The sequence below is a fragment of the Giraffa tippelskirchi genome, chromosome 4 (assembly GCF_054371585.1).
Source record: "Giraffa tippelskirchi isolate mGirTip1 chromosome 4, T2T-mGirTip1v1.2.pri, whole genome shotgun sequence".
NCBI classification, from domain to species: Eukaryota; Metazoa; Chordata; class Mammalia; order Artiodactyla; family Giraffidae; genus Giraffa; species Giraffa tippelskirchi.
This window is the reverse complement of record NC_137278.1, coordinates 153,642,158-153,653,746: the sequence shown is the minus strand read 5'-3', so window position 1 is coordinate 153,653,746 and position 11,589 is coordinate 153,642,158. Positions and strand designations below refer to the sequence as shown.

General features: G+C 36.4%; 1 long non-coding RNA gene across 2 annotated transcripts in view; it reads left to right on the top strand.

The window, feature by feature from the left end:
• The window catches only part of LOC145503612 (uncharacterized), a 272,210-nt gene that overhangs the window by 247,222 nt on the left and 13,399 nt on the right, over positions 1-11,589 (top strand). The gene's annotated exons all lie outside the window — the stretch shown is intronic.

The following is an 11,589-nucleotide window of genomic DNA, read 5'->3' as shown; positions in this document are numbered from 1 at the left end:
AAACAAATTCTCATCATCGTGGTATACAAATTATGTATTTCTACTGATTTTCCTCTGTCATGTTGCAGATATCTTCCAATCTGTGTTGAAGACTGGTTTTAAGCTCACATTTAAGAAGGGGGAAAAATAGGAAGGTCTGTGTGTGTAAAAAGTTCAGCAGACTTCATATAATAGGAGTGAATGTGAGTAACCATTAAAGCAGAAAAAGCCTCTAAATGCCAGAATAAGGAGAGTTTTACTCTATAGTTTTACATTTAAAAAGTTGTGCTTATGATCCAGAGATCTATGATGCCATTTTTTTTAGAGAGATGAAATGTGCTTTCTGTCCATTGCTGAGTCTGGTAACAGGGGTACTACAGTGGTGGTGAGAGACTTCTACTGTCTGCTAACCTCAGGGTCTCTGGGGCAACATCACTTAAGAGTCTCTTAGAGCAAGTTAAATCTCTTCTTAATCCTACAGAGTTCTACAGAGTTCTTTCCACTCATCCGAGTCTATAGCTTCCTGCCGTTCTTCATCCTTTTCCCTTTTGTCATCTTCTAAAATACATGAGTTTTTTGTCTGTTGCTTGCATCTTCATCTATTTCTTCAGAGCTTTGAAGTGTATACCTCTTTGTTTTCTAAGCTATCAATTTAGGAGGTTGTAGGGATGAAAAGAGATATATGCTTATGGTCAGACCACCATTTTGAAACAGAAATCCTAAGAAGGACCAAGAGAGACAACACCAAACACTTGTACTGCCCTAGTGATGAGAAAATAAAGAGTGGCAGAAAGCAGCCCAGCAGGACGTATGTTAAGTCCTGTCATGTTCTTGAGCATCGTGCTCAGTCGTGTCCGACTGTTTGCAACCCCATGGACTGTAGCCCACCAGGCTCCTCTGTCCATGGGATTTTCCAGGAAAGAATATTGGAGTGGGTAGCCATTCTCTTTTTCAGGGGATCTTCCCGACCCAGGGATCAAAACTGCATCTCTTGTGTCTCCTGCATTGCAGGCAAATTCTTTACCAGCTGAGTCATGTCATGTTCTTAAAGCCTATCTATTGGATTAAATACACTAACCTTATTTCAGTCTCATAATAAAATATTAGAATTAAGCTACTGTCTGGGGTCATCTTGCCAAACTTCAGTTTGGAGGTTGGAATTCCTTCTATGCTATTTCAGTCAGTGTGCTTCCCAAATATACTTAATCATCCTTACTGAGTACCTAATGAAGCAATAGCAAGGAGAAATAAGAAAGCCTTCTTCAGCGATCAATGCAAAGAAATACAGGAAAACAACAGAATGGGAAAGACTAGAGATCTCTTCAAGAAAATTAGAGATACCAAAGGAACATTTCATGCAAAGATGGGCTCGATAAAGGACAGAAATGGTATGGACCTAACAGAAGCAGAAGATATTAAGAAGAGGTGGCACAAATACACAGAAGACCTGTACAAAAAAGATCTTCACGACCCAGATAATCACGATGGTGTGATCACTCACCTAGAGCCAGACATCCTGGAATGTGAAGTCAAGTGGGCCTTAGAAAGCATCACTACGAACAAAGCTAGTGGAGGTGATGGAATTCCAGTTGAGCTATTTCAAGTCCTGAAAGACGATGCTGTGAAAGTGCTGCACTCAATATGCCAGCAAATCTGGAAAACTCAGCAGTGGCCACAGGACTGGAAAAGGTCAGTTTTCATTCCAGTCCCAAAGAAAGGCAATGCCAAAGAATGCTCAAACTACCGCACAGTTGCACTCATCTCACGCGCTAGTAAAGTAATGCTCAAAATTCTCCAAGCCAGACTTCAACAATACGTGAACCGTGAACTTCCAGATGTTCAAGCTGGTTTTAGAAAAGGCAGAGGAACCAGAGATCAAATTGCCAATATCCGGTGGATCATCAAAAAAGCAAGAGCATTCCAGAAGAACATCTATTTCTGCTTTATTGACTATGCCAAAGCCTTTGACTGTGTGGATCACAATAAACTGTGGAAAATTCTGAAAGAGATGGGAATTCCAGACCACCTGACCTGCCTCTTGAGAAACCTGTATGCAGGTCAAGAAGCAACAGTTAGAACTGGACACGGAACAACAGACTAGTTCCAAATAGGAAAAGGAGTCCGTCAAGGCTGTATATTGTCACCCTGCTTATTTAACTTATATGCAGAGTACATCATGAGAAATGCTGGGCTGGAAGAAACACAAGCTGGAATCAAGATTGCCGGGAGAAATACTAATAACCTCAGATATGCAGATGACGCCACCCTTATGGCAGAAAGTAAAGAAGAACTAAAGAGCCTGTTGAGGAAAGTGAAAGAGGAGAGTGAAAAAGTTGGCTTAAAGCTCAGCATTCAGAAAACTAAGATCATGGTATCTGGTCCCATCACTTCATGGCACATAGATGGGGAAACGGTGCAAACAGTGTCAGACTTTATTTTGGGCGGCTCCAAAATCACTGCCGATGGTGATTGCAGCCATGAAATTAAAAGACGCTTACTCCTTGGAAGGAAGTTTATGACCAACCTAGATAGCATATTTAAAAGCAGAGACATTAATCTGCCAACAAAGGTCCGTCTAGTGAAGGCAATGGTTTTTCCAGTGGTCATGTATGGATGTGAGTGTTGGACTATAAAGAAAGCTGAGCACTGGAGAATTGATGCTTTTGAACTGTGGTGTTTGAGAAGACTCTTGAGAGTCCCTTGGACTGCAAGGAGATCCAACCAGTCCATCCTAAAGGAGATCAGTCCTGGGTGTTCATTGGAAGGGCTGATGTTGAAGCTGAAACTCCAATCCTTTGGCCACCTCATGCGAAGAGTTGACTCATTGGAAAAGACCCCGATGCTGGGAAGGATTGGGGGCAGGAGGAGAAGGGGATGACAGAGGATGAGATGTCTAGATGGCATCACTGACTCGATGGACATGGGTTTGGGTAGACTCTGGGAGTTGGTGATGGACAGGGAGGCCTGGCGTGCTGCAATTCATGGTGTCGCAAAGAGTTGGACGTGACTGAGTGACTGAACTGAACTGAACTGAATGAAGCCATGCACATTGTTGGAAAATTCTACTTTGTTAGAAACTTCTAATAAAGAAATGAATTCAGCTTCTCTTCTCGTTTCACCCACTAATTCTAATCTATCCATTAAAAACATGTGCTTCAGGGAACTCTGTGAACACTTGATATTGTATATAAAAATAATTTTTAAATGTGCTTAAGAACACTTTTCTGGGAAGAGGGTCCATTGGTTTCATTATGTTCTCAACTTAGCCTAGAAACAAACAAAAGACCAAAAGTCACTGGTCTCAAAATAGTCCAGACAAAGTTGGCTTCCTTTAGTTTCTGGCAGCTCTTCAAATATCCAAGAATAACTGTAATCCATTTTTATTTTTGGTATTTATACAATGAAAGCTTCAAAGTAGTTTAAATAGCATGATACTGCAGCTAAATAGGATTCAGATTTTAAGGAGCTAAATTTAAGGTTATTATAAACCTGTTCATCTCCATACCTATAAATAAAAAGAAAAGTCAGCTAGTAAAACAAAGCAATAAATGCAGTATACTCTAAATGGTGGAAACTAGAGGTTTGTTGTCTTTAAGAAGTAGGATGAAAAAAATAATTCAGGAAATTCTCTCTATGCTCCTGTGTTTAATCACTGCACCTGTAAGCTTTTCAATAACAAAGGATAAGATCATACCAATGGGATTTTTGCCTTTGCTGACAAATAAATATATCAGCATTATTTGTTAAAATGGTTGTAAAATCATTAGCAATTTTTAAAAGGCATATGATTTTGCTTTGTTATTATCATGGCTTTATGAGAAGTATCACAATTACCAGAACTTCAGGAGAACTTGAAATTTCACTAAAAAATTTCATTTTTATAGCATGTAATTTTTCTTTGTTAAATTATTAAAATGAAAAAATGATACTTTTGGGCATAAATTTAAAAAAAATTAGATAAAACTAAAATTACATGAACTATCAATACCCAGTGTATCAATGCTAAGATTTTGGTGTATATACTTTTAGAATAAAATCCCATCTTCCTTGACATCTTCATTTATCAATATATTATGAACGTCCTTTCACAAGAGTGAATATAGATCTGCCTTTTAATTTTAATTATAACATATTATTCCATTGCTTATATATATTACAGTTTACTTATAACTGTTTAAATAAACATTTTGTTTCCATTTTTTGCTTTTATAAGCAGCAGTATAATATAAATGTTATGTATATATTTTGGGTATTATACATGTTACCAAATTTCCTGAGACCAATTTATACTTCTACCCACAGGAAATTAGAATCTTCCCTCCTTTTGCACACTCAGGCTAAATCTGTTAGGCAAACTGTGTGTGTTTCTTTGTTTTATGATGCTTTCTTTGGGGGGAGTACTTCAGTGCAAAAGACCACTGTTTCTATCTAGCGGTAATAACAGGGTCAATGTGAGTTCTCCTGGTTTTTGAGGCTTGTGATTCTATGAATAATAAGGGTTATTGTAAGAAGTCTGCAAAGAGCCTATGGTTTTGGAATAGCCTTTGCTTGATAATTCAAAAAGATGAATTCAATCCATCTCTATAAAGAGAAAATATATCCTCATACTCTTATAAGGATGGAAGATGCTGTATAAACATCAATACCTATTATAGTAAATTCCCAATTTGAGAGCTATGAGGATGAAAAAAAAGAAAAAAAAAAAAGGAAAAGACTGCAGAGAAAGAAAGGATGGCTGTATTCATAGATAATCCAAAAGCTTCATTTTGGCCAATAGCTTTTATGAATATATCACACCTGATATTTCCCTCCAAACTACTAACAATGAATTATTTAAAATAAAAATTAAAAATGAAAATAAAGTTGAAATTAAAATTAAGTGGTGTAAAATAGATCTTTTCTATAACTCTAGCTGGAAATAGTTACTCATTAAGCAAAAGTATTTAAAAGAGGATAGAAAGAACAAGGAGACCTAAGTTTAGATAAATTGACAATGAATCATTCCCTGAAAATTACATTATCATACTTATTCAATAATTATTTAGAAATTATTCTATTTTACTCATATTGTTTCACATATAAAAACCCAGAAAATGGAGCTAATGGCGTTTAAAGTTGTTTAAAAAAAGAAGAATATTTTTCTTTATTGTATTTTAAACACAATAACCAACACTTAGTATATTAGAAACTGAAAGGAAGTTATGATTATATATATATTATTTCTTAAGACTCAACAGAACTTACATGTGGTTTATGGGATTTTAAAGCTGAATTTCAACAAAATAGGCAATTATGTACCTGAAGTATGATGGAATTAACCTAATTTGGATTAATATTTTCAGAATAATCTTAAATCCATTTTTTTCTATTTCTTTTTTTATAGTGTGTATTTCACAAAGTTGGTTGTGATGTTAAGTGAGATACCATATTCATTTATTTATTATATTTATTTATTTATTATTTGAATGGCATGCAGGATCTTAGTTCCCCAACTAGAGATTAAGACCATGCCCCTTGCAGTGGCAGCAGGGAGCTCTGACTACTGGACCACTAGGGAATTCCCTTTTCTAAAAATTTTCTACTTTTATCTAGTCACAACATTTATAATATAGATTGCATAACTTGATACTCAGTGCTTTAGAATATTTGCCACTCCCAAACATCCAAATGACAGAGAACATTTTACCTAGTACTTAGAGAGATCACTATGATGCCAGTGCCAGGATCTGTTTTGATCCCACCTGTGCTGTCTGCATCACAGGAATTGTACCTTTCTGGAAGCCCTGGTTGGTCATTTGCATCCTGGCTGATCAGATCATCACTATGCACTGGGCACAGCACCAGGTTAATTTCATCTTTGGCCAGTCTGAAGTGATGGTTCTGCAGCCTGCTATAGCACTGGGCTTCTTGGCGCTGGTCTTCAGTAGCATGCGCTTTGCTTTTAGTACATTCTCTTGGCATTTCTCCTGTGTTGAATGTCCCACCCAATTTTTTTGCAGCTTATGCTTTCTTTCTGGATTGATCCCTTATTTTGTTGGAGCAAACATTCTCCCTTAGCTTCCTGAGAAGCAGATTTTGAAAACTACATTTTTGATTCCTTGCATGTTTGAAATCTTTTTTTCCTACCCTCATTTGTGATTGAATTGTGCCAGGGCATGCACTCTGAACTTAGAAATAATTCTTCTTCAGATTTTAAAAATCATTATACCATTGTCTCCTAATTGTCAGTGTTTATACTGTGAAGTCCCATACCTTTCTGATCCTGACACCCCTTGCCTGACACCCTTGACCCTTATTTCTTTTAACTCTCTGGAAGCATGTAAGATCTCATTGATCTACTTTTGAAATTTCATGATGATGTCCCTTGAAAAACGGTTCACTTTTTCACCACTATTTTGCAGGACAGAGGCTGTATTTCTTAACACAGCCATTAAGTTCTGAGAAATTTTATTTTATTATTTCTTTTGAATATTTTCCTTACATTTTTTTTCTCTCTCTTTCTTTATCTCTTTCTAAGAACTTCTATTAGTCACATTTGAACCTGGTTCTTTAAAATATGAACATTTAAATATTTCTTGTCCCTTGTTCTACTTTCTAGATGTTTTTCTTAACAATTTTGATGTTTAAAATGCATCACCATTTTAACACTAATAATTATTTCTTATACTCTGATCATTACTTTTTTAAAAGAGAATCCTGTTCTTACTTTGTAGTTGTAAAATTTTCTCTTATCCAAAAGTGATAACATAGTGTTATCATCTGATCCCTATAGATAATATTCACATAACTAAGTTATCTTGATTAGCCTTTGAAGTTGTATTTTTGAAAATATATTTTGTCTAGCCCCCTGCCTTTTTCATGAGTTTATTTCTTCTGAGTTTCATTTTCATCTGTTTGTGTTGGTCTGTTCACTCATGTTGGATAGTTTTTTTAGCTTATCTGGAGATGCTTGATTGTCCAGTAATTTCTGAGAATGAAGCTCTAAGAAATGGAGAATGAGCTCTGTTGGCTTATGGACTGCTGTTGGGCTTTACATTACGGTTTCTGGGATAAGAACCTGACCAGGAGACCCCAAATATCAAAGTCTAGAGATCTTTTCTCTTGGGTCAGGCGGTATATGCAAAGAAACCCTTGAGTTCTAAGCTAGTGTGCAGCCTCCAGGACTCAGCACTGGATATCCAAGCACTTAAAATCCTAGGAGGAAGCTGTAGATCTCTCTGTTGAGCACAAAGACATTCACTTACTCAGTCTCTAAGGACAGGCCTTACACTGCCCTCTTCCTTGCCTCAAATTTGGAGACTTTGGTTCAGTTTCTCCAGAATAAAGCTTTCTCTTTTGTAAATAGGGAAGGAGGCTATTTAAGTTGTGAAGGAGGGAATCGGGGCTCTGTCTACTTCTGGGCACACTTCTTCTGATTCTTTGTTTCTGTCTCATCCTCAGTAACTACCATTATAAACTGATCTAATACAGTTTGGTTATGCACAATTCTTAAGTCTTTTATGATAGACAATAGATGCCCATTAAAATTTTTTTTGAGGTGAATGACTCTCGCTACTCCACTCATTACCAGGTGGTACTCTAAACCTTGCTGCAGGTTATAAAAAAGGTTATTCTTGAACCAAGTGTCTCCCCCATCTACAGATACAAAAGAAATATTTCGTATGATCTTTCCTGTTAAATCAAGGATCCCTAGGTCTTTGTTCTTTTAGTTGTTTTTTATTATCACTTTCTGAAGTGGTAGATTTGGCGAATGTCAAAGTTTCAGGGCAGAATTCTGTAAACCATATAGTTGGAATTCTGCAAAAACTCCAGGGTTCACGAAGCTGCGAACCTCAGCATAGGAATTCCACTTAGTAATTCAGCACAAGGAATCTTTCAAGTAAAGAAAATAGACCTAGCTGGCTTCTTATACCTGGTTATACAAGCATGGGAGAGTCTCTAAAATATTTTTATGCAATGACCCTATTTTGAATAATTTAATAATTTTCATTTTACTAATGAGAATTCACATCCAGTATTCATCCAATGAGGCAACATATTTTACCAACATTTAGTAATATTAATCAGCCAGCTTTGGATGCTAATTAAGCTTTGGATAACAGAAAAATAGATTAGCCATGACTGGAGTAGGGCCTTCCCTAAAATGTTGCCTGATCACAACTCAATTGTACATTATTAATTAGTATTTTAACTGACCAACCCTAGCTTGGACATTCTTGGACAGCTACAGCCTAAGCTAAGTAGCATAGATACTGTATCACACTGCCTGTCATCTACTTTTTTATAAAGTACATTAAGACTGCAACATTGTCTTCTAAGGAAATTGTGCTTCTAAGAACCAATTCAGAACTCTTTAGGACTTAGTGGGTTCCTTACATAAGCGTACTTGGAGATTTTGCAAGTTTAGTTGCAGACCACTGCAATAAAGTGAGTGACATGAAGTTTTTTGTTCCCCAGTAAATATAAATAGTATGTTTATCCTATACTGTAGTCTATTAACTGTGCATAGCACTATGTCTAAAAAGCCAATGTATACACCTTAATTTAAAAATACTTTAGTGCTAAAGAATGTTGACCACTCTCTGAGCCATCAATGAGTCATAATCTTTTTTCTGGTGGATGGTCTTGCTTTAATGTTCATGGCTGCTGGCTGACCAGGGTGGTGGTTACTGAAGACTGGGGTGGCTGTAGCAATTTCTTAATATAACAAAGCAATGAAATTTGCCACATTGGTTGACTCTTCTTTGCACACAAAAAAATTTTCTGTAGCAGGTAGTGCTGTTTGATAGCATTTTACCCACAGTAAAACTTCTTTCAAAATTGGAGTCAGTCCTCTCAAACACTGTTGCTTCTTTATCAGCTAAGTTGATATATGTATAATATTCTAAATCCTTCAATGTCATTTCAACAATCTTCACAGCATCTTTCCCCGGCATAGGTTCCATCCCAAGAAACCATTTTTTTTTTTTTTTTTGCTCATCCAGGAGAAGCAACTCCTCATCAATTCAAGTTTTTATCATGAGATTGCAGCAATTCAATCACACCTTAAGGCTTCATTTCTAATTCTCTTGCTGTTTCTACCACATTTGCAATTATTTCCTCTACTGAAGTCTTGATCCCCTGAAAGTCATCTATGGCTGGAATTAGCTTCTTTCAAACTCCTGTTAATTTTGACATTTTGACCTCGTCCTGTGAACTATGAATGTTCTTAATGACACTTAGAATGGTGAATCCTTTCCATAAGGTTTTCAATTTACATTTTCCAGATCAATCAGCAGAATCACTATAAGGCAGCTATAGCCTTACAAAAATGTATTTCTTAAAGAATAAGACTTGAAAGTTGAAATTACTCCTTGATCCATGGGCTACAGAATGGATGCTGTGCTTCCAGGTGTGAAAATACATTAATCTCCATTAGAGCTCTTGGATGACCAGGTGCATTGTCAATGAGCAAAAATATTTTGAAAGGAATCTTTTTTTTTTTTTTTCTTCTGAGCAGTAGGTCTCAACAGTAGGCTTAAAATATTCAGGAAATCATATTGTAAACAGATGCACTGTCTTCCAGGCTTTGTTGTTCCATTGATAGTGCAGAGTAGATTTAGCATAATTCTTAAGAATCCTAGAATTTGGGGAATGGTAAATGAGCATTGGCTTCAACTTCAAGGTATCAGCTCCATTAGCCTTTAACAAGAGAGTCAGCCTGTCCTTTGAAGCTTTGAAGCCAGGCACTGACTTCTTGTCTGTAGCTATAAAAGTCCTAGATGGCATTTGCTTCCAGTATAATGCTGTTTTGCCTACACTGAAAACCTGTTGTTTAGGTAGCCACCATCATTCATTATCTTAGCTAAATCTTCTGGGTAACTTGTTGCTGCTTCTGCATCAGCACTTGCTACTTCACCTTGCACTTTTATGTTATGAAGATGGCTTCTTTTCCCAAATTTCATGAACCAACCTCTGCTAGTTTCAGACATCTCTTCTGTCATGGTCACACCTCTAAGATTTCATAGAACTGAAGAAAACCAGGGCCTTATTAGGTTGGGATTAGGTTTTGGCTTAAGGAAATTTTGTGGCTGGTTTGATCTTCTGTCTAGAAGATCCCTATCGGCAATAAGACTGGTTCACTTTCTTATCATTTGGGCCCTCACTGGAGTAGCACTTTTCATTTTCTCCAAGAGATTTTCCTTTGTGTTGAGAACTTGGCTAAGTGTTGGTGCAAGAGGCCTGGCCTTCAGCCTGTCTCAGCTTTTGACATGCCTTCCTCACTAAGCTTAATAATTTCTAGCTTTTGATTTGAAGTGAGAGACGTGTGACTGTTCCTTTCACTGGAACACTTAGAGGCCATGGTAGGATTATTAAGTGGTCTAATTTCAATGTTGTTGTGTCTCAGGGAGTAGGGAGGCTCAGGAAGAGGAAGAGAGATGGCTGAATGGCCAGTTGGTGGAGCAGCTAGAACATATCGATTAGGTTTGCTGTCTTATATGGATGCGGTTCAAGAAACGTCAAAACAGTTGTAAGAGTAACATCAAAGATCACTGATCACAGATCACAACAAATATATTAAAAATGAAAAATTTGAAATATCGTGATAATTATTAAAATGTGACCCAGAGACAGGAAGTGAGCAAGTGCTGTTGGAAAAAATGGTGTCAATAGATTTTATCAAGGTGGCGTTGCCACAAACATTCAATTGCAAGAACACCCACAGTATCTGCCAAGTGCAATAAAGGGAAGCCTAATAAAATGAGGTCTGCCTGTCATGGTCTTAAGTTTTCTAAGTTTCCTCCATCCCACTAAAGCTTCACTTTCTCATTAACAAAAGATTGCTGACAAATGTTACCACCTTTTACTGTTACATATTATCTCATTTTCCTTGTCCTTCTGGATTTATACTCTTTTAAAAAATACATTTACTTTTATATTAGTTGGATTATAGAAAGAATAAAGATAAATTATTTAAGCCTCATCTCTTAACCAATACTCTATTAAATTTATTTTCCTTAATATGAAAACATTTTCTTATCAGATCATTTATGCAGAAGTGGGTAAAAAATATACATTTCCAGCCAATATTTTCTATCAAACCGGGCAAAAGATATTGAACTGATATTTCTTAACATCATCTTTATTCTTATGCTGGAAGTGGGGATTCTCCACAAGCAAAAGCAATCAGAATAAACGATAGGAACAATTCACAAATTCGACTGGCATAGTTTCAGATCTTTTCTCTTATTTAAATTATTGTTCAGCCGATCTCCAAATATTTAATCAAAGTAAAACATAAGTAATAAAATCTCCCAATTACCCCTTTAATTGTGCTCTAAATAATGAATACAGTTACTGCAAAATATATAGCTATTGTTATGATATTGATAAGGAAATTGTTGAAGATGTCATCATGTCTGGAAAAGTGACCAGAGAGGTTGCTGGGGGCTGCATGTAAACTAGCTGTGAGGGTTGATTATGGAGGAAAGTCCCAAAAAAAGTGTCTGTGATAGTATTGAGACTTGCCTTAACTACCAAAAAGTAACATTTTGTGTTACAGTTTTCTATAAACACACCTTTGTACTTGAAATAGCTCTAGGTTGAGTTTTGAAATCTAATCTATATGGT